The following is a 24,460-nucleotide window of genomic DNA, read 5'->3' on the forward strand; positions in this document are numbered from 1 at the left end:
GCATTGCTGCAAAGCACAAACTATGAAAACAAGAAAAAAGGAGGAAATAGTAAGCAATCAGAATTCTTTTCCTAAGGAGAGAGAGGCCTCTGGTATCTAACCAGTCATAAGGCAATTTATGAATATGAGGACTCCAAAAAGCAATTTTACAAAATTGCCTTTAAAAATAATAAAACTCTAGAAACAAGGGGATTTAGGGCAATGTTGTATGGTGGAATGAGTTTTAGAAAAGCACTTCTTTACCCATTACTTCATTTCACCTTCCCAAGTTCCCTGTGAGTGAATAAGGCAGGAGATAGCTCTGACTTTTGCAGATGAAAAACTGGCTCTCAGAAACATTGTTATTGGTCCAAGGTTGTATAGTTATTAAATGATAGACCTAGGAATAAAACTCAAATCTTAATACTAGTTTTCTAAAGTTTTTTTCTACTAGAAAATGTCACTTTGACTCATCCATAGAAAATAACTTTAAAATTGGATCTCCATGAACTAGTAAGAGTCAAAAGAGTCTTAATTTTAAAATGAGGAAGCTAGGATTTTATAACTCTCAAATTCAGCTTCCCCACAGAGTTAAAGTGACTTAGGCCTGGCCTTATAGCCTTGCAAAAGAATCTGTAGGTTTTAGCACTTTACAGATGAGAAGTAGTGTTATTGTGGAAGATTCAAGAGCTAATAAGCACTGGAACCACATGTCTCCTTCACCTCACAGAGATTCTGAAGTATAGTGCAACTCAGGGATTTTAGGCAAATTATTCTCAAATTGTGGTGTTCATAGCCTAGAGCCATGGTCTAAAAGAGTGTATGAAACTGCAGGGCAAACTGGACACATCCTTCCAGAGTGTCTATTTTACTCAGTACTGGCCACTGTGGCACAGTTTTCTTACACTAAGACAATGAGAAATATATTATAGACTGAAAAAATCAAATAAATTATTAAAATGAAAGAGCAGAGTTCAAATATTTTTCTCACATTGATAGCTTCTTGATTTCTGTCCTCAAGCTCCATGGATGTGTATTTACTTTTCTCTGAAGTTGGAGTATGGTTTGGGAAAAGAAAAAAAAAATTAGGCAAGCAGTGCTTTAGGATACAAAGCCCCTTTCTCTCTATTCACCTCTCTCCATGATACAATTCTCTAGAGCAAACCCATCCTTTTCTTAAAAACTGAAGCCACAAAATTGCCATTAATTAGTCTACAACTGAGGATTTTCTTATGTATATTTATACATATATCCTTAGCCCCCTGACTCGATTAAAAGATATCTCCTTGTCTTGATAGAGGAATGTTGTGTATTTCTCAAATCCAACACTTCTATTTTAAATAATTATAATATTGCCAGTTTCACACTGACTTCTTCTCAATGTTGGCTTGGCTGATGCTTCCTGCTCCATTTGCCATGCCTATCTTAGAACTTCTGTCTTTATATTCCACTTAACCAATAGTCCCTTTTCTTTCCCTGCCACCCATAGCAATTCCTGTAAGTTAAAACTCTTCTTGTCCCTACATCAGATCTATAACATTTTCCAATCAAATCAAGGATATCTTACCAAAAATTGAAGTAGAAACTGAATGTAAAAGAACTAAATTGAATTTATAAATTTTTAGACTTAGACTTGTACAGTATGTAGCCTTTCCAGACTGGTTTCTTTCACTAAGCAAAATGCATTCAAGGTTCCTACATATCTTTTTGTGGCATAACAGAGTATTTCTTTTTATCACTGAATAAAACTTCTTATGTAGATGTACCATAGTTTGTTTATCCGTTCACCTTTTGAAGGACAACTTGGTTGTTTCTAATGTGGTACAATTATGAATAAAGCTGCTATCAACATTTGTGTATAAACTGTTGGGTGTAACTAAATTTTCAGTTTATTTGGGTAAATACCTAGGAATGTGACTCCTAGACCATATGATAAGATGACTTTAACTATGTAAGGAACACAAACTGTTCTTCAAAGTGGCTGTACCATTTTGCATCCCCACCAGCAATGAATGAGTTTCCATTGCTCCACATTCTTACCAGAATTTGGTATTGTCAGGGCTTCCCCCTGCCCATGTTAGCCATTTTAATCAGTGTAAAATGCTTTTTAAACTTGTTTTGTATTACTCATTTCTCTTCAAGGATTACAGACTATTAACATACTAAGCTATATTCCTGCTAATGTAAAAATCAAACTTGAGCTCTGCATGCGTCTAATTTAAAAAAAAAATAAAAAGATGAAGTATGAATAAATCTGGAAATAGTCCCAATAAATTCAGTGATAAGTTGAATAAGATAGGAATGGAATACAGCAAAACTCCTCCTAAACCACAATATCAGGCAACCTGAGATGAGAAGAGACAATAAATACCACCATTTTGAAAAGAGATGTTTATATTACCTCTATTATGAAGAACTAGCCAATTCCAGCCTGGACATAAAACATAAAAGGAATAAATTCACATAATTTGAACTTTTTAGAATCAGTTTCAAAGCCACTAAAAGTTATTTTTCCTGAGATGTAAGCAAGGTTTCAGAAACCTATAAAGCACCTGACTTATTTGCAGTAAGAAAAAGGTGATAGGTAACTTACTAATGGCATACATAGATTTCTTCATAGGGGAAGTCTTAGAGAAGACAATCTCCATTATAATAATTTAGGCATTTTATGAATAAAAACTCACTATATGATTTCACATCACACTTTAGAGAAGAATACAGGACCTTACAGAGGGTCCATACAAAGTATAACCAATAGCTCCCATCTTCTTCTGAGGGTCTCAGGATGACATCCTGGGAATAGAGTGAACTTTACAGGATGATGGGGTTGGGCTGAAAAAAGATTTGCTTTCTAGTGCATAACAGATGCTCAAGAGTTTTGTAGAGGCTTTGAGGTAGTTGCCATGTGTTGTAGATTGGGGTTTACAGGCAGCAGATTCTTAGAGACAGTGTGTAGCATGCAGGAAGTTTATTAGAAGTAGCCTTGAGACCAAGAACCATGGAAGAAAAGGGAAAGAAGCAGATTAAGTAAGGCTGCCAGTAGTACCAGCTCATGGAGAGCTCTAAAGCTTAAGTGGCCCAAGACAGTTGCCCCATTTTTTGCTAAAAGGACTAGGACTTTCTACTCTTCGTCTGGATCAATTATTGGATGTAGACCACCTTGATCTTGATCTTGGGAAAAATGGATCCCTATAGCTTACAAGGTTCCAATCTGAAGTCCATTTGCTGACAAAAGTCTTACAGTTAGCAGGATCTGGCTGGGCCATGTCTGTGCTCATCAAAGGTCACTCCTTGCATCCCTATGATCTCTTATTTCATATACACTCAGAGAGAAGCTACTCCGGATGCCAGTGAATCTCCTTTTCTGGAAGATATTTAAGAGGGAGAAGTCTACACGGACCAAATTTAGTTCTGGCCACTGCAGCTGGTTTTTAGGCTACAGCTGATAATCTACCTATCCTTATTTTCCCATCCATTCTGTGTTCCTTTAACCTTCAAATTCTGGTCTTAGTGGTTTATCAGGTGATCTGGCCTAGATCCTTATCCTTATGTGTAGGGACTCTTGATCACCATGGCCTTTCTCAGACCAGGAGGGTTGTACTTGTATATTTACCAGCACAGTTGAGCAAGGAAATATCAAGAGATGCTCAAGTGAATTCCAGATCCAAATTCCTCTTCCCATTGAGTAATAGGGTCCTACCTCCTCTTGATGATCAGATTGATTACCCAGGCCAAGCTGCTTGCTGAGCCCTGTATATAAAAGGATTTTAGGCAGCTTTATAGTTAAATAGTACCATTAATGTGTCCACTGGTTGGATATGTTCCCTTTAGGAAACAGAACATTTTATCTCTGCAGAGACTAGACTTTATGTAAATGAAACAACCAAGTTCTCTGAGTCATTGTGAGTGAAAATAAGTGAAGCCACTCCTGCTTCCAGTCTTTGGCTTCCACACCATGTGCTCTCTATCTGGGGCACAGCACCATACACCAATGCAAACTAATTTTTGTATGGCACCCTGGTAACCACCTGGTACCCCTGGTAAACACCAACACATTTTTATTCCTATAGTTTTTCCTTTATAATGCAACTGATAATATGCCAGAATATCATATAAATAGAACCATACAGTAATGTTGCCTTTTGTGTTTGGCTTTCTTTTAGCAAAATGGATTTGAGATTAATCCAGTGTTGCTGCATTTATCAATAATTCATTACCTTTATTGATGAGTAGTTTTATATTGCAGGTATGTGCCATAGTCTTTTTTATTATCTCTTGAAAGACAATTGGGTTGTTTCCAGTTTGGGGAGATTATAGATAAAGCTCATATAAACATTCACATGCATGGTTTTGAATGAACATAAGTTTTCATTTCTCTTGGGAAAAAAACTACCTTTATAATAAATGGTGTTGGATCAATTGAATCCACAAGAAAAAAAGCCCTACATTTTTTTTTATCATACACAAAAACGAATTCCTAGTGCAGTGCAGATTTATAGTGAAATATTTCTTAAGCATGGTATAAAAATCATTAACCATAAAGATTCATTAGTAATAAAGGAAAATAAACTATATTAAAATGAAGGAATTTATTAAAGCTGCAATTAGAATGAAAGAAAGTAAGTATCAGAGTAAAAGAAGAAATATGACTGAGAGAGGGCTTATACCCAGTCTTTGCATGTTCTTTGTATAATCAAGTAGAAAGTGCACACAGCTGGAGGTGGGTGAGATGGACAAGGGAGCTCAACCATCAACGTAGAAAAGATGACACCTAATGGAGAATAAACTTTCGAAAATGTGCTCAATTGTTTTAGTCACTAGAACAATGTAAATTAACCCCACAATTAAATACTACAATACCATTACACATACAATAGAATGATTAAATTAAAAGATGTAATACAAAATGTGCTGAGCACGTGAAATAACTTTGCACAACCACTATCATGACTCATTTGAAATCTACAAAATCAAGTACACACACCTATAACCAGATGCGCACAAGAACGTGCAGAACTATCTATAATAACTCCAATTTGGAACTTTCCCCAAAGTACATCAACTATGAATAAAATTATATAACTGTGGCATATCCATCCAGTGAATACTATCCAGCATGAAAATTAAGAAATAGTAGGAACAACTATGACAAATACAGTATCGAAAAAAAAAATTCAGCTAGAAGTCAGGGTAGGAGTATCTGGGGCATGGGTGGGGACAGGAAAGGCCTCCACATATATTCTTTCTTGACTCTGGTGAGAATTAGAAGGTTGTTTTCCTCATGGAAATTTATTGAGCTGAATATTTATGTTCATGCACTTTTCTGTATGTCATACATTAATTTTTAAGACTTCAAAAACAGCGATACTAAAAAGTTTCCAATAATTCTGAGCTGAACTCTAGTCTAAATATTGTGCTTTAATTTTTTTTTTACCACATCTGCCCTCCCCCCACACCCAAGAAACACCCAAAAATCCATGGCTATTAAGCTATCCAACAGGCTGGTACAGTTTAAAAATGAAAAATTATATTTATGAGAGTTACTACCTAATACCTAACATTCTCACTTTAAGGCTTATATGATTTTTCTTGCATCATCCTAGATCATCAGCTCCTTGGCAGAAAAGATTAGCTGGTTGTTCCCACACAGATTCTTGGTTTTACCTCTTGCAGTCTCCAGAGTGTATTCGTGGGTAGATATTCCAGGACATGTGGAATGTACCTACTTCCTGCCCCACCCTGAGGTTTGTTGAGAAGAATATCCTAAAATCTTACTGTCTTCTTGCTGTCCCTTCACTCCCCTTGCAATCCCACTCATTGAGGTAGAGGTAGTTAGATAATTGGTAAGTCTGGAAGAAGACTGATTAAGGTAAGCCTATCCCAGCCCTTGCCCCTCTTCACCTCTCTGCATTTCCCAACCAACACAAAACTTGGCTCTTGCTTTTTTTCAGCTAGAACATAAGCTCAGTGCTAGAGGTGCTGCCCTTGCAGTGGGGGCTGCTCTGCCCTGTGCAGCACAACCATGAGGAAGTGAGGTAAGTGTATTCTAGGAGAGGTTAGGGAGCAAGCCCATTGGGCTATTACACTGAACTAAGTTTTTTCAACTCAGTCTTTCTCAGTAACAATAGCAATCCTAATGGCCATCATCTGTCCCGCTGAGTTTTGTTTCATTTTGTTTTCCAATTTCTCACTTTGTTCAGAGCCAGAATAAAAGAAGGTAGAGAAGAGAGATGCTACTTTTTAAACATTCTCAAGACCCACATAATATGCATAAACTCTAATATGGAATATGTTCATAGAATTTTATATAAATAGGGTCATTCTCTTAAATGTTAACTATATTATAAATTTGATATTAAAAATATATTCACTTCTTACCTTTCCCATGTCACAAACTTCTTCCCCATGAGTTTCTACTTCTCTGTACTTTCCTTAAGGGCTGAGACCTTTCATATTATTTAGTCTGAGATTTCAGGAAAAAAGGCAAAGAAACAGAGAAGGAAAGGAAGAAATATTAATGTTCTCTATATGTCAGGCATTTATTGATTTATATGTACCTTCTGATTAAATTCTCACAACAAACCCATTTTATGGATAAGAAAACTGAAGCTAGGAAAACAATAAGCAAGTTGTGTAAGACCACAAAGGTTGATAAAAGTTACATTTCTTTCAACTTCATCATTTTCTGACTGTGTTTTATTAAGCACTTGTCTTAGTATGCCATATGATACCATAATTATTTTATATAGGTTTCCTGTCTCATGAATCAATTGTTAGCCTCTTTAAAGCATAGACTATTTCCCATCTCAATTTATATCCATGGTTTGTAACACCGTGCCCTGGACCCAGCAGGTGCTCAGTAAATATTTGTTGGTGATGGCCAAGAGCTCCTAACAAATAAGACCATAAATAAACAATATTAAAATGTGACTGGATGTTAACTATGGAATTTGAAGCTGTTGTGCATGTTCAGTGGATAAAACAGGGGATCTGTTTCTGTTCTGTACAAGCTGTAAAAGGATATGGTATCTAAAAATAAAATATGTAGTAAAATTTTTAGAGAACTTTGAAACCCGGGACATGGTTCTACCATTTCTTAGCTATGAGACCTTGAAAAAGTCTCCACCTTTCAGTTCCTTTCTTTTTCTCAAAAGGAGTTACATTTCCCTGAAAAGGTTATGTAGAGGTAATAACAGCATGTGTGGATTGAAAACTGTAATAATCTGATACTATCGATTTACATTTGTCTCTTGGTAACACTCTATGCTGAAGATGATATAATGATATATGATATTGTACAATAGTAATATACATAATATCATATAATATGCTTCACAGCTATAATATTAGATCATATTATACTGCCATTTTATAATATCTATTAATTTTTTGGTCATAGCCTCGGGTGAGCTCTCAATACACATTAAGCCATAGTTTCTAGACAGAGAAAATGTGGTTATTGTCACTGATATGAAGTTGCTGCATCTTTTCCTGTCTTCTTCATTTCCCACTCCTGCTTGTCACTTCTGTCCCACAGCATACATCCTGTCAGAACCATGAAATATTAATTAACTCCTTCAGGGAAAGTTTTTGCTAGGGCTTTTCTTCCACCTAATTTTTCAAGCTCCTGTGAATCCCGATTTCTTCAACCTTATCCTGTTCTTGCTGCAGACCTAGATTAAGAATACCTGAGTTCATGGGGTCACCCAGGTGGCTCAGTTGGTTAAGCAACTGCCTTTGGCTCAGGTCATGATCCTGGAATCCCAGTATCAAGTCCCACCTAGAGGGAGTGCTCAGCAGGGAGTCTGCTTCTCCCTCTGACTTCTACTTTCTCATGCTCTCTCTCTCTCATTTGAAAAAAAAAAGAATACCTGAGTTCATACTGGCAAATTGACAGATCGACAGAATCCATATTAGGTCATTTTCAAGTCTCTGCATACAGTACTGGCTGTGAATTCAGCACATGCTTAAAAATGCCTAGTGGTTGGAATTTAATTTTATCATAGGAAAAACTCACCTGTGTTGCCTTTCATGCCCTTTCAAGAAGCTCTTTATGTCCAGTATAATTGAGTCTATCTGAAGACAAACTTCTAAAAGAAAATAATCACTAAATTAATATTTTTTAAGAAATACAGATTTTTAAAAAAATTTTTAAATGCATGGTTTTGAGTTTTAAAAATTCAAAAAAGATAAACAGGAACTAAAAAACTGAAAAGCCCCTATGATCCGATCTTTATCACTACTAGATATCATTAATAATTATTGAGTATCTTTCTTGAATATAGTTACACAAACACATATATGCCAGTATTACCTTCATACTCCCTGCACATACATTATTCACATACTAAAATCTGTACATATACTTATTCTTTTTTTAAAAGATTTTACTTATTTATTTGTCAGTGAGAGTGAGAGAGCACACAAGCAGGGGGAGCTGCAGGCAGAGGGAGAAGCAGGCTCCCTGCTGAGCAAGGAGACCAATGCGGTGATTTGATCCCAGGACCCTAGGATCATGACCTGAACCAAAGGCAGATGCTTAGCTGACTAAGTCACCCAGATGTCCTATACTTATTCTCTAAAAACATATGTAGTAGGTACTACTCATACTGTTCTAGAACTTACTTAAATATCTGAAATACAATAATCATAATAGTTGTATACTGGATTCTACAATATATAACCAATTGTCTTCACAGTATTTCAATGCATATTCCATAACTTATTATACAGTTCTTCTATTTATGAACACTTCCATTTTTCCATTTTTGTGGGGAGTAGTTTACAAACAGTGCTTCACTGAATATGGTTGTGACAATTATTACAAATTTGAGTCAATATTAACAAATATACCAGTTTGTTGTCTATATTTAAGATTCTGGTTTTTTGGTTGCCAGAGGGGAGATGGGTGGGGAAAATGGGTGACATAAAGGAGATTAAACTACATTGAGATACCACCTTACACCAGTTGGAATAGTAAAAATTAACAAGGTAAGAAACAACAGATGCTGGAGAGGCTATGGAGAAAGGGGAACCCTCTTATGCTATTGGTGGGAATGCAAGTTGGGGCAGCCATTTTGAAAAACAGTGTGGAGGTTCCTCAAAAAGTTAAAACTAGAGCTACCCTATCACCCAGCAACTGCACTAACTGGATATTTACCCCAAAGATACAGATGTAGTGAAAAGAAGGGTCATATGCACCCTAATGTTCATAGCAGCAATGTCCATAATAGCCTAACTGTGGAAAGAGCCAAGATGCCCTTCAACAGATGAATGGATAAAGAAGATGTGGTCCATATATACAATGGAATATTATTCAACCATCAGAAATGATGAATACCCAACTTTTGCATCAACATGGACAGGACTGGAGATTATGCTGAGTGAAATAAGTCAAGCAGAGGAAGTCAATTATCATACGGTTTCACTTCCTTGTGGAACATAAGAAATAGCATGGAGGACATTAGGAGAAGGAAGGGAAAAATGAAGGGGGGAAAATCGGTGGAGGAGATGAACCATAAGACTCTGGACTCTGAGAAACAAATAGAGGATTTTAGAGGGGAGGTGGGTGGGGGGATAGGTTGGCCCGGTGATGGGTATTAAGGAGGGCACATATTGTATGCAGCATAAGTGTTATATATTAACAATGAATCTTGGAACACTACATCAAAAACTAATGATGTACTGTATGGTGACTAACACAATAAAAAATTTTAAAAATTTAAAAATAAAACAAAACCTTTAATTTTTTTTTAAAAAGTGTGCAATTATCTTTATGAGTACTGATAACTGTATAGAATTTCTGAATCATATTATTATATATCTGAAACTAATATAACACTGTATGTTAATTACACTTGAATTAAAAAAAAGAAACAAAAAACATTAACACATTTATAGGTGGCATAAAGAAAAGGAGCATAGATCAGTTAAAGTACAAAAACTATTGTATTTTGGTAGGCATTCTTCCCCAAAAGTTAGACTACTTTAGGGGCACCTGGGTGGCTCAGTGGGTTAAGCCACTGCCTTTGGCTCAGGTCATGATCTCAGGATCCTGGGATCGAGTCCCGCATCGGGCTCTCTGCTCAGCAGGGAGCCTGCTTCCTCCTCTCTCTCTCTCTGCCTGCCTCTCTGCCTACTTGTGATCTCTCTCTGTCAAATAAATAAATAAAATCTTTAAAAAAATGGAATTACCATATAATCCAGTAATTAAAAAAAAAAGTTAGACTACTTTACATTTCCAAAAATAGTGTATAAGAGTGCCAATCTTATAGTTGAAAAAAAAAATGGCAGTCTATTGCATTGCTGTCTTATTTTGATGTCTTTTTTTTTTTTATGAATGAAGTTGACTATTTTTTACTGCTTTTATATTATGTGAATGGCATATAAATCTAACTATACTTTGCATTCCCACTTTTTCCATTCATAAAACATTCCCTCCAAAATGGTGACAGTCTTGTGCAAAAGGGGAAATCTTAACACTCCGGCTTCTGAGTAGTACTTTTCTACCATTTTGTTTCAGGGTCCTTTCTACACTCAAAAAATATTGGGATCCCAAAGTGTTTGAGTTTATGTTATTTATCTAAGGACAGTTATTTATCACACTAATATTAATGCTAAAATTATTAATAATTATTACATGTAATACTAAACCCATTGTAAACCCATTACAAGTTAGCATAAATGATCTTAAGGAAAAGAAACTATATGCCTGGGTGTCTCAGTGGGTTGAGCCACTGCCTTCGGCTCAGGTCGCGATCTCGGGGTCCTGGGATCGAGTTCCACATTGGGCTCTCTGCTCAGCAGGGGGCCTGCTTCCCTTCCTCTCTCTCTCTGCCTGCCTCTCTGCCTACTTGTGATCACTCTCTCTGTCAAATAAATAAATAAATAATCTTTAAAAAAAAAAAAAAAGAAAAGAAGACAGTTAAATTACAGTATTTGCTTCTGAATTTCATTTATTGTGATATCAAATATCCTGTACCCTCTGGAAAACTTAGTGAAATTCTTATAAGAAAATGAAGATGAAAGGACAAATGATGACTCAGTAGTATTATTAAAGGCACACCTTGTGTGCTTCTTTAAATACACACTTGTGGATTACCAAGGGTACCTGGACCACACTTTGAGAACCACTTATTTAGAGCAAGACTTTCTGTCTATAGAAATAAGAATATCCTGTTTGTTTTTTATGTCCCTTGAGTTTGGGTGGTCAGGATTCAGAAATCAACTAATCACCAGCAATGTTGTTATCAAAAAGCTGATGCCATGAGAAAGAAAACACTAAGGCTTCAAGAATTGATTAATTCAAGTGGGTTTTTTGTTTGTTACTTGTTTTTTAGTTTTGGCTTCATAGTTGTGAACAAACAAATCCTCTGCTACAGGTAATTTATTTTGGAAAGCTTTGAGCCTTAGAAAGATTCAAAATTGAAGTTAACAGTATATGTGTTTCATGACTTGATTTTTGTATCTTCAATTATGCCTAGTGATTAAATTTCATATTGACTGTGCTTGAACTCAGTTTATTATATTATTAATTCTTTTCCAATGACAAGAATGATGGAAGTTCAATTTCTGCATGAGAATATGAGCTGACAAGTTTTCTCTCAACTTCCTCCTAGGATTTCAGTTGTCTGTTTTCCTATTGAAATTCAAAGATCTGTGCTATTATTTTTCTTTTATTGCCTTAATTTATTGTATACACATAAAATTTATATACATTCATAAATGTGATTCAGATACGTGTATTTCTCTCTCATTTGCCTCCTCCAACTTTCTATCCCCTTGATCTATTAATGCCATCCCCCTCCTCAACAACCCCAAGTAACCCATATATTCTTTATATTTATTTCCATGCTCTCATAATAATGTACTTCCTATACACACACATAAATGCAAAGTACATTTAAAGGTACAAATTTTGGGGCACCTAGGTCACTCAGTTGTTTGAGTGTCTGACTCTTGATTTTGGCTCAGGTCATGATCTCAGGGTTATGGGATCAAGCCCCACATCGGACTCAGTGCTGAGCATGGAGCCCGCTTGGGATTCTCTCTCTCCCTCTGCCCCTCCCCCACCTCTAAAAAAGTAAAATAAAATGAAATAAATAAAAATAAAGGTACACATTTTTTTTTCAAAAAACTGTGATCATATTATGTACATTTTTCTGGATCTTGCTTTTTCTTGCTAAATAATTACCCATGGTGAATACCAACAAGGGAATTAGTATATATATATTTTTCAAGATTTCATTAAGTTATCTCTATACCCAACGTGGGGCTCAAATTCACAACCCTGAGATCAAAAGTCGCACATGCTACTGAGTGAACCAGCCAGGCTCCCTGGAATTAGTATAGTTTTAATTTACTATTCTTAAGGGTTGAAAAGTATTTTGTTTATTTATTGTGAATTCTTTTAATTTTTTAAATTCCAGTATAACATACAGTGTTCTATTAGTTTCAGGTATACAATGCACTTTAAATATATTCAACCATTCATTCTTCTATTAAGGGCCTTTCCATTATTGCTAGTTAATTTTTTATTTATTAATTATTGTTATTTTATATCCTTGCCATCCTGAACAATGCTGGAATACACATCCTTGATGGTATATATATCATCAATTTGTATCATATCATTTATCATGATAATGTATATACACATCAGCAGTTTCGTTTTTTTTTTTTTAAAGATTTCATTTATTTATTTGACACAGAGAGACCACAAGCAGGCAGAGAGTCAGGCAGAGAGAGAGAGGAGGAAGCAGGCTCCCTGCTGAGCAGAGAGCCCGACGCGGGACTCGATCCCAGGACCCTGAGATCATGACCTGAGCCGAAGGCAGCGGCTTAACCCACTGAGCCACCCAGGCGCCCCAGTTTCGTTTTTATAGGACAAAAAGATATAAAGCCAAAGTAGAACTGCTGGGTCAATAGGGATATAAGTTTTTAAAACATTTTTAATAGAACTTTCAGATTGCTTTTCAGAAGAGATACAGAATTCACAATTCCATCAGCAAGACATGAGGATATCCTTTTAAGTGTTAATCACACCTGTTAAATTTTAAAAGTATGAATAGTATAATATAACACCACCATTATATTACTCATGGGTTTGAACATCTTTTCATACTTCGTTGAAATTTTCAATATGTTCTTCTGAAAATAATCTACTCCAATTCCTTGCATACTGTTCACATGGGACTCTTCCTGCTTACAGTTTTGGCCGAGGCTGCAGCTCTAAGAACAGTAGGTGCTACCCTCACATTCTAAATCAAAGTGGCAGTTTTCTTGTGTAGGACTTAAAACGGAGGTATCAAAAACTGGTTCAATAAACATTAATCCATCATCAGCATCCACTATCTATAAGAAGGCTAAGAATGTAGTAAAAATTTAAAGAGACAATAATGATGGGTATTACAAGTGTTCCATTGGAAGGAAACAAGTGTTTTCCCTTTGCTTAAGACCAAATGAGGAAGCTATCATGATGGTATAGGGAGCCAGACATATATATCTGCTGAAATCTGGGAATACAGGAGTTAGGATATGGCTCACACATAAAAACTCTGAAGCAGAGAAACTTGCCCCTATTGGCAGAGCAAAGAGACAATAACAATGAGAACTGCTGCCCTTCAGGAATCTGACAGGACATGGAGGTATATATATATAGATATAGATATATCTATATATATCTATATATAGATATATATAGATATATCTATATATATCTATATATAGATATATATAGATATATCTATATCTATATATATATAAATATAGATATATATATATATATCTATATTTATTTATTTCCTGGAAGCTAAATGAATGGAATGAATGGGGTCTCTGGTCAGAAACACAAATTTGAAGTATTTTAAAAGGAGGAGTCAAGGGACTTGAACTGAGAAAATGGCCATGAGGAGCCATAATGTGAATTGGTGTCACCTTGACTGCCCAAGATGGAATATTCCCAGTTACAGATCAAGAAAACCTACAGAGTGCCCCTCAAGAGAAAAAGCCACTCTTTGAACAAAGACACACAAGCCAACACAAGATAAAATCATACAACTTGTCTTGCCCCTTAGTTCTATTCCTACCCTATACTCCAATCACAGAGTAGATTTTTTTTAAAGATTTTATTTATTTATTTGAGAGAGACAGTGAGAGAGAGTATGAGCGAGGAGAAGGTCAGAGAGCGAAGCAGACTCCCCGTGGAGCTTGGAGCCTGATGTGGGACTCGATCCCGGGACTCCAGCATCACGCCCTGAGCCGAAGGCAGTCGTCCAACCAACTGCGCCACCCAGGCGTCCCCACAGAGTAGATTTTAAAGCAGCTTAGTGAATAGAGGAAGAGGACATGATATAAAGGGATTTCACAGGAAAGGTAAGGAAACAGAAAAACAAAAGATGGCCACACCCACATACTGGTTTCCTCCTAGGTATTTTGTTTATCTTCTGAATTCTTTGGGTGATTACTGAGTTATTTTGTTACATTTTTCTTCTCTAATAATTAAGGCCATATATGTTTCTGAGTATTGCTTTCACTATTTCTCATGGGCTTAAGTACTGTTTCTTATAGGGAGTTTGCAATTTTCCTTTGATCTAAGGGTTATCTGGGAGTGTGTTTCTTTTGGTTTCTTTCTTTCTTTTTTTTTTTTTTAAGATTTTATTTATTTGACGGAGAGAGACACAGCAAGAGAGGGGACACAAGCAGGAGGTTGGGAGAGGGAGAAGCAGGCCTCGTGCTGAGCAGGGAGCCTGATGTGGGTCTTGATACCAAGACCGTGGGATCATGACCTGAGCTGAAGGCAGACGCTTAACGGACTGAGTCACCCAAGCACCCCAGGAGTGTGTTTCTTTCTTTTTTTTTCTTTTCTTTTTTTTTTTAAAAAGATTTTATCTATTTATTTGACAGAGATCACAAGTAGGCAAAGAGGCAGGTGAGAGAGAGGGGGGAAACAGGCTCCTCGCCAAGCAGAGAGCCCAATGCGGGGCTCAATCTCAGGACCCTGAGATCATGACCTGAGCTGAAGGCAGAGGCTTAACCCGCTGAGCCACCCAGGCACCCCTGGGAGTGTTTCTTAACTAGCATTTATTTTTTAATTTTATTTAGAAATGTATTTCTAATTTTATGAAACTATTAAGAGAGCCATTGTTAGGATTTATAAGTAATACTCCCTTCCTCTTCCTTCTCTTTCCAATGAGAACGAGTTGGGAGTTTTAACCAGGAGCCAAATATATGGAGATGAAAATGTCAGTTTTAACACAGGGTAAGTCTAAGTCCAAGGTAGGAGCTTGCTAACCTTCACCTCTGAATTAACAAGGTTTACCTACATAGCCCCTCAAAATGTTAAATTACAACACCTAGGGAAAGCTCACCCCTCAAAATTTACCACCCAGAGAAGTGGAGAATTTGTGATTTTTCTTCGACATGCTAGGGTTCAAGTGTGAGTTCTGGTGAACTCTAAGTGGGCACACTGATGTCAGAGTAACTGTTCCCTGCATGCATGGTCAAGCAATGTTGTAGAAGTCAAGCTGCTATTTTCTACACACATACCAGGAGACTTCCCTGCTTCTAGCCTCTTCATATTAACTTAGACTCAGGAGCAGGAAGACCTCAGCTTACCTGCTCATCAACTCCTAAGTTAATATCTTGAAGATCAAGGACAGAAGGCTTTGACATGTAAGACCAATGTAGAATTTGCTCCCAAGGGTCCATGAATCTCAATAGTGTGCTGGCTCTGTAGACACTGCTATCTGAGCTCTTCTATTGGCTTAGGGGAGAGCGCTATACCAGTTATCTACTGGGGAAGATGCTAGATCAGAAAGCTACCAGCCAGGAAGGAGTTCACCTGCCTTTGGCTAGATGTTAGCCTTAATAGATCCTAAGTTCAAGAGAAGCAGGTGGAGTAGGAGTAGGAGCAAAAGGGAAGCAGTAAAGTTCACGTAGATCATTTTTCCATTATCCTCTCTCATTGTCATTTTAAATAGTATGCAATATTTATTTTTCTACATTCTCATTGCAGAAAGTGAAATTTGAGGGGAAGTTACCCAAAGATAGCTTTATTGATGTTTTAGAATCTTACTTCTTAGTTGTTCTCTTGTATCTTTTAAGTATAACAAATAAGGTTTTTTCTATTATATGCACTTTTTCAGTTTTATTAAGGTATAATTAACATATAAACTTGTGAGATATTTAAACTGCACATGCGTGATCTTATTTTTGTATGTATATATTGTGAAAGGATTCCTCCCATTTAGTTTACACATCCATAATTTTACATCTTTTTGGGGGGAGGGGTGAGAACATTTCATTTCTATTCTCTTAGCAAATTTCAATTACACAATACAGTGTTATCAGTTATAGTCACCATCTTTTACATTAGATTCTCATCTAATTATTCATCTTATAGCTGAAAGTTAATAACCTCTTATCAAACTCTATTTCCCTCACTCCCCTGAAAACCATTTTTCTACTCTGTTACTATGAGTTTGACCTTTATGTTGTTCATTGTTGTTGTTGTTGTTGTTTTAAGATTCTGTATGTAAATGATACCACGGAGTATCTGTCCTGTCAGGCTTATTTCACTTAGTAAAATGCCCTTAAAGTACATCCATGTCAGTACAAATATTAAGAATTTCTTCTTTTCTACAGCTGAATAATATTCCTATGTATATGATGAATACACACACATGTCTGTGTGTGTGTGTGTGTGTGTGTGTGTGTGTGTAGAAAGAGAGAGAGAGAGATGAACACTTAAGTTATTTCCATATGCTGGCCATTGTGAATAATGCTGTAAAGAACATAGATGTACAGGTATCTCTTTGAGATCTTGTTTTCATTGCCTTTGGATATATTCCCAGAAATGGCACTGGAGATCATATGGTAGTTCTACCCTCAACTTTTTGAGGAAGCTCCATTCTGTTTTCCATAGGAGTTGCAGAAGTGTGTATTAGTTCCAAATGGAATAAAAGAATAAAATCAGGGCGCCTGGGTGGCTCAGTGGGTTAAGCCGCTGCCTTCGGATCAGGTCATGATCTCAGGGTCCTGGGATCGAGTCCCGCATCGGGCTCTCTGCTCAGCAGGGAGCCTGCTTCCTCCTCTCTCTCTCTCTGCCTGTCTCTCTGCCTACTTGTGATCTCTCTCTGTCAAATAAATAAATAAATAAATAATCTTTAAAAAAAAAAAGAATAAAATCAAATCCTTAAGTCATAATGCATACAGAAACCAACCATAAACAATTAAAGAACCTCAGCTTTACAATAAACTATTATGTTACATATGTGCAACCTGGATGAGTGTGTAGGAGAATTCACAGCTTCCTGTGTTCTTAACAGTAAGAAAAATAAACGATAGCAATCATGTTCATCAACTAGAGAATGAGCAAATAAACTGCTCTTTTTCACAAAGAAAAAATTATATAATAGGAAAAGTAAATGATCTATAGCTACATACATTATTAACAATATGGTAATAATAATAATATAATGTTAAGTGAAAAGACAAGTTCAAACAGTACCTATGGTAAGGTATTGTACTGTTCTACTGTTCTCATTCTTGGCTTGAGCATTGTCATAGGTATCTATTATATAATGCATCAATAAATGTATTAATTGATTAAATGGTTAAGATAAAAGAAGGTTTTCTGTGGAATTAATGATGACAAAATGTATAATCCAAGTCCAATAATAAAAATCTGTGTTTAATACACTAAACATAAATTTTTACTGAGATGCCTCTCTATAATTTTTCCTCTGTATCAGAACTTCATTCTTATGTAGGACTAATGTACTTCATTTCAAATGCCTTACCACATGCTGAATATGTGCCAGACAAGTACTCCATCATTATTCTTATTTAATAAGGCAGTCCTCACTTTTCTCCATCCTGTGCTAACTGAACCACAAGCATATCAGAATTGTGTCCACCATTTGCACAATATCTCAGTTACTATGAAACCATTCAAAATATAAGGGGCGTTAGAGAGGAGAAGGGAATTTGGGTAAATTGGAAGGGCAGGTGAATCATGAGAGACTATGGACTCTGAAAAACAATCTGAGGGGTTTGAAGTGGCGGGGGGGTGGGAGGTTGGGGTACCAGGTGGTGGGTATTATAGAGGGCACGGCTTGCATGGAGCACTGGGTGTGGTGAAAAAAAAATAATGAATAATGTTTTTCTGATAATAAATTAAAAAACAAAAACAAAAACAAAATAAGGGCACAGTTTTGACAAACATGAATTTTAGTTAATATTACACTATTACACAACTGTCTACATTTTTCAACATTTCACCCAAATATTTTATTAGATAAATTTAGAAATATGTCAAGCTAAAAACCAATTTTATTATAAAACTCATAGATTAATTAGGGGATAATAGCCATATCTATAATTTGCATCAAAACTATTGAAAAAATAATAGTTACCAGCTATAAAATAAAAATACACAACAGAATATTTGAAGCTATATCAGATATAAAATTCTATTAGATGGAATTGGAAACTAAACCTCATTAACCTATGGAGCCTCCTTCTCTGCTCCTGAGCAGAGCCATCTTCTAACCATTCATAAGTTGATCAGTCCACATCTTAACTGCTTGGAATGTTCTAGGGCACAGAAATCAATTTCCCATAATAGATCTTGCTTTGTGTGGAACATAGGACTCTACGGGGCAATAGTCAAGTAAAAGTAAGTCTGATAGAGTATACAAGAGAGCAGTAGGACCTGTGTTGCAAAGAGCAATGTTTCCAGGGAGAGTATGAGACTAGGATTCGCTATCTCCTTAACATTGCCCCTTGGAGGCCTATTAACTCTAAGAAAGTGAAGGACGTAGAATAAAGAATCTACCAGGGACCCAACCTCCCTGCTATGAAAAAATATTTGAAAAGACTAGTCATATAAAGAAAATAAAACTTTTTCTTGTTTTGTTTTATTTATGGCCAGAGGAAGAAAATATTGAAAACTGAGAATATTTCTGGCAACACTAGCAATCACATGAGCAACAACCCCTAAGCAACAAAGGTCAGGGAGAATGGACACTGGAACAGAAAGATGCTGGAACCACAAGGAGACTTATGTCTGTCAGAATTCTGCCTATCTAAGCACTCTTAGAAATTTCAGCCCTCCAAGAAATTACTCAGGAAGTCTGCAAAAAGGAAATAAAAACTTGGACTTCCTGTAAGTCAAGAGAGCATTAATTTAGAGATTTGAGGCTTGGGGTATTTCTATAGATAAAGGAGTCATCAGGAAATAGATGGGTGGCTTACAAAAATCCACAATTTTCCGAGATGGGATATTATCATATAATGTCAAATGGACCAAAGAGTTTTTATCCCCTTGCCTTCTTTAACTCCCATGGTTCTTACCAACTGGCAATTTTCTCTCAGAGATTATCTGGCTGTCTGAAAATATTTTTGATGGTCACAATTCAGGGTGGCTGCTACTGGCATCTAGTGGGTAGAAGCCGGTGCTATTCTATACACTATGCTGTTCTATATGCTATGCTAAACATCCTAGAATACAGAGAACAGCCCTTCACACAAAGAATTACCCATCCCCAAATGTCAATCATACGAGGTTAAGAGGTCCTGGTTTAAGACACATCCTCATTATCCAGGCCTCCTGAGTATGAGCCTAGCACCTGTACCAGTATGCCACTTTGAAGGGCTATTATGTAAGTCTCAAGCATGAACTAGACCTTTTGATTATTTCATTTTTTCCTATATATATTTATATACACCTGTTCTCACCAACATGTCTTCCTGCTTTAGAGTATATTTGTATCACTCTCATGAGTTAATCCATGACAGATAACATATTATCTTTAAAATATGGCTATCCATCAATTCTGAAAAAACAAAAACAAAAACCTCATCTGAAAAACAAATTGGTTGCAATTATAGCTTCATCTGGTCCCTTGGCATATATCTGTAATGCTGATTTAGTGCTTCTGATAAATGTTTCCCCAAATGCATCTCTTTAGCAGCATTAGAAATAATAGCTGAGAGAAATGAGTCTTTCCAGTTGCAGTAACTATAGTTAGAGAGTGTATATTAACTCAAATTTATTCCTAGGATATTTGTAATGTCCAAGCATTTGTTTTATATATTTCTCTGATAGGTGTCATGATGAAAAGTAGTAACACAAAGGCATGCCGTAATAAATAGGTTGCTGGCTTTAGGGTTTTGTGTGTGCATGTTTTCTTTGGTTTTTCTGAAGCGGCAATTAATGAAGAGAAGTAATTAAACAGCTGTTAAGAGAGAAGCTGCCTGAGATAGTTGGTATATTTATCCAATGTTAGAACCACTGCCCCGCTGCAGAACTTTATCTATACATAGCTGTTTGGGTTAAGCTTTGTGAAAACATCATGTTTTGATATCTCAATTGCTTTTTTGTTAAGAGAGGAAGCATCATAGTTTAATTTTAAGAGGGGGGAAAAAAACTGGAGGGAGATCAAGAGTGTGACCTTGAAGTGTTTTTGTTCATGCATCAAGTCTCCATTCATGCATAAGCATGCCAAGGGAGTAATCAAGGTAGCTGTTTCTGTCTTCCCTGACTACTGGGTGTTATTACCAAATCAAGTACGTTAAACACATTGTAGAGAAGATAGGAAAGGAAATGAGCCTTTAAACAGATTTTTTAAATGTTTTTAACTTGGCAGTCTGTCTAATAGTGAATCACTATTCTTTCGAAGAACAATGGATGGATGGTCAGTATCAGTTATTTGTCAGAATCAAGTTGAAAAAAAACATGATAGGTACTTGATTTTGAAAAAAAAATGTTTTTAAAAATAAAAATCATTCTACAGTAAAAACTTTTATATACCATAGGTAAGACTGATCTATTCAGATCCTACATGGTGTCAAAGCATTCCAAGGATTACTGGAATTTAGGGCAGAAATGCAAAAGTTTTTGAGTGGGTAATAAGAAATTCTTCGTTTAAGTGTAGAAAATGAAATAAAAGGGAAGAATAACTCATAAGTTTGGCAAAACAAATTTCTTAATCTTATCCAGATATTTAGAAATTATTTGGCATTATAGGAAGCTAATTATTGTGTTTACAGGAAGAAGATGCTTTAAGTACAAGGGATTTGTTTTTCTTTCTTAATAAAATGCAAGATAAGAAAATCCTTCTTTTGTGCTACACTGGAATGCTTGGAGTAAGGAAATGCGGATACCCACTGAAAAAGAATCTCACTTTAACTTTCTGAAAATAAACAAAAATGGTGCGATTGGTTCTACCAAAATTTCTCATGATAACTTGAAATTTCAGTTGTATCAGAAAACTTGACTTGGCCTACGATTCTGGAAACATTCAGATTCTTTCCTATTATTAAGAAATCGCATGAGAGAGTACAAACTCAAAGGAGTTTTAAATTTGTTCCCACTTTGCAATTATAAGGCCATTAATTAATAGCTGATTTTGTAACCATTCATTGCTATTCACTGCCTTTCTCTATCATGGACTACTCAAAAACAGTGTCAACACACAGTAACTTGTTTGTAACAGCAAGAACAATTTCTACCTAACAAAATCCTGTTTCTATTTTCAAGAACCTATAAAAATATTGCTGACTATATGCAGAATAAATGAATTATTAATAGGAATTTCATCTTCATATTACCTTGTAGACTTCACAAAATTTTCAGAAAGTGATTATTTACATCTACAACTTTGCTTTAAGAAAGTTGAATTTAGGGCTATTTGCGCATGAGAAACTGAGGTTCAGAGTTGCTGCATGATAAGCTTGAGGCCACCAAGTTAGCAAATGATATAGCCAATAATAAAACCAATGTCTTTGTACTAAATGAAGAAATCTGTCTCCCAAATGAAATAGCCAGTATTGTTAGAAGAGGATAATATCATCTAGATCTTCTACAATTTTATATTCACAATTCTAATTTAATAAGTCTAATAAAAAGTTACCCATCATGATAAAAAAGAGGACATCTATATAAGAAATAAAGAAAACCATAGGAAAAGAAAGAGACCAACAGATAATTTAGATAATTTTCAAAATTACTATAATAGGGGCTCCTCGGTGGCTCAGTCGGTTGAGCATACAACTCTTGATTTCAGCTCAGGTCCTTGTTGGGATCATGAGATTGAGCCCTTACACAGGGCTCTGTGCTTGGTGGAGTGTCTGCTTGAAATTCTCTTGCCTTCTCCCTCTGCCCCCTCTTCTCACTCCCCTACCCCACATGCTCTCTCTCTAAATAAATAAAATCTTACAGAAACAAAATAAAATTACTGTAACGTATTCAATAAAATAGAGAAGTAGATTAAGAATTTCAGCAGAGAACTGGAATCCATTTTTTAAAAAATAAGGTCAATTCTAGAACTCTGCTGTGTAATACATTAACTGCAGCCAATTGTGGCCATTTAAACTTAAATTGAAGTTAAATAAAATTTAAAGTCCATTCCTTTCTAAGACCAAAAAAAAAAAAGATTTTTTTAATAAAATTTAGAAGTCCATTCCTTTCTAAGACAAAAAAGAAAGAAAGAAAGAAAAGAAAAGTCAATTCCTTTGTTACACTACATATTTTAAGAGCTCAGTAGTCACATACAGTAGAAGGTTATCGCAATAAACAGTACAATCTATAGAGTATTTTCTTCAGCCCAGAAAGTTCTTCTGGGGAGAATCCTTCTAGAAATAGAAATTATAATAACTGAAATTATGAAATAAATACACAGGATTAATATCAAACTAAATAAAACAAAACAGATTAGTAACCTGGAAAAGAAATAGTTAGAAAACATCCAAATTTGTAATAGAGTGGGGAGCTTGACAGATCCTCTGCCCTATAAAACAACTATTTAACTGGAGAGAATATTTTTAAAAAACCATGAAAAGGTAGTCTCTGGATATTGTCCTATTAGCACACAAAAAGTAGAGAAATACCACTCAAGGAAATATATTAAATCTTGGTAAGAACAGTGAGACTCTATGACATTTAAGCCATTACTTCCTCCCTTTCTCCATAATCTATACCAGCTCAGATTATGGAAACTTTACTCTTAGCACATGGAACTAAGAAGTCCAGGGTCTTCCCTCTCCCTCCACTTCTAAGTCTGAGGCCATAGCTTCACTGGTATTTCTCAGGCCTCCTAACTCCAAAACTCTATTTGATGTGGGAACAGCTAAGAAAACTAAAACTCTGTTTCCACACCCACCCAGACCCTACTTATTATAAAAGAAGCTCTACTTCAGACAAAAAAAAAAAAAAAAAAAAAAAAAGTGCAGGAAAATGGGGGCCCTGACCATAACTCCATACCTACCCTAGCTCACCTATAGGATAAAGGTTCCATGACCAAAAGGAAAGCCAAGGAAGACAGGAGCTAATATGTGACAGGAGCTAATAAATGACAAAGCAAAAACAACATAACATTAGTCCCAGTGGGACCAATAACCAGTGTTACTACAGTATGTTATATAAAATGTCCACTTTGAAAAAAAAATAAAAAATTTTAAAAAATAAAAAAATAAAATAAAATAAAATGTCCACTTTGGGGGGACCTGGGTGGCTCAATTGGCTAAAGCAGCTGCCTTCAGTTCAGGTCATGATCTCAGGGTCCTGGGATTGAACCCTACACCTTGGGTTCCTTGCTCAGTGAGGAGTCGGCTTCCCCTTTTCCCCTTTCACTCTTCCTGCTTGTGCTCTCTCTGTCAAATAAATAAAAATCTTTAAAAAAAAATAAAAATAAAATGTCCACTTTGTAACAAAAATTACAAAATAAAGACAGAGAAAGTGCAAGCCATATACAGTTCAAAGAACAAGCTTATAATAAAACTGTCTTTGAGGGACACAACTAGTAGGTTAAACAAAGACTTCACTAACAACTGTAACTATGTTCAAAGAACTAAAGGAAACAATGTCTAAATAATCAAGCATTTATTGTTTATTCTTAACTAGTGCAAAATATAACTGTTCAAAGTAAAAATAGTAACCAGGGATGGGGTGATTAATAACATAGATAAATAAAATGAATGACCACCATGTCATACATGATGGCAGGAAAGATCTGGTAATACACTATTATAAGATATTTGCATTAAATGTGAAACAGTGTAGTATTATTTGAAGTTAATACTATTTGTAAATGTATATTACAAACTCTTGGGAAACCATTAAATATTTTAAAAGAAGCATAATGCAATACGAGAGGAGATAAAACCTTGTCATATAAAATGCTTAATTAAAATCTGAAAAGAAAGAAAAGGGAATGGGGAGGGAAGGAAAAGCAAAGAAAAAAATAATGAATATAAGAGTGCTAACTTTGATCAAAAGAAAGCTGAATAGTTATATTAATTTCATAAAGCTAATATCAGGACAGAAAAATGTCCAAGGATAAAAAGAAGTACTATAGGGAGAGGAATCCGAGATGGCAGAAAAGTAGGAGGCCTTAGTTTTGTCTGGTCCCAGGCATTCAGCTAGACAGCTATCAAATAATTGAGAACACCTGCAAACTGAACAGGAGCGCTAAGAAAA

Source organism: Neovison vison, chromosome 12 (genome assembly GCF_020171115.1).
Source record: "Neovison vison isolate M4711 chromosome 12, ASM_NN_V1, whole genome shotgun sequence".
NCBI lineage: Eukaryota > Metazoa > Chordata > Mammalia > Carnivora > Mustelidae > Neogale > Neogale vison.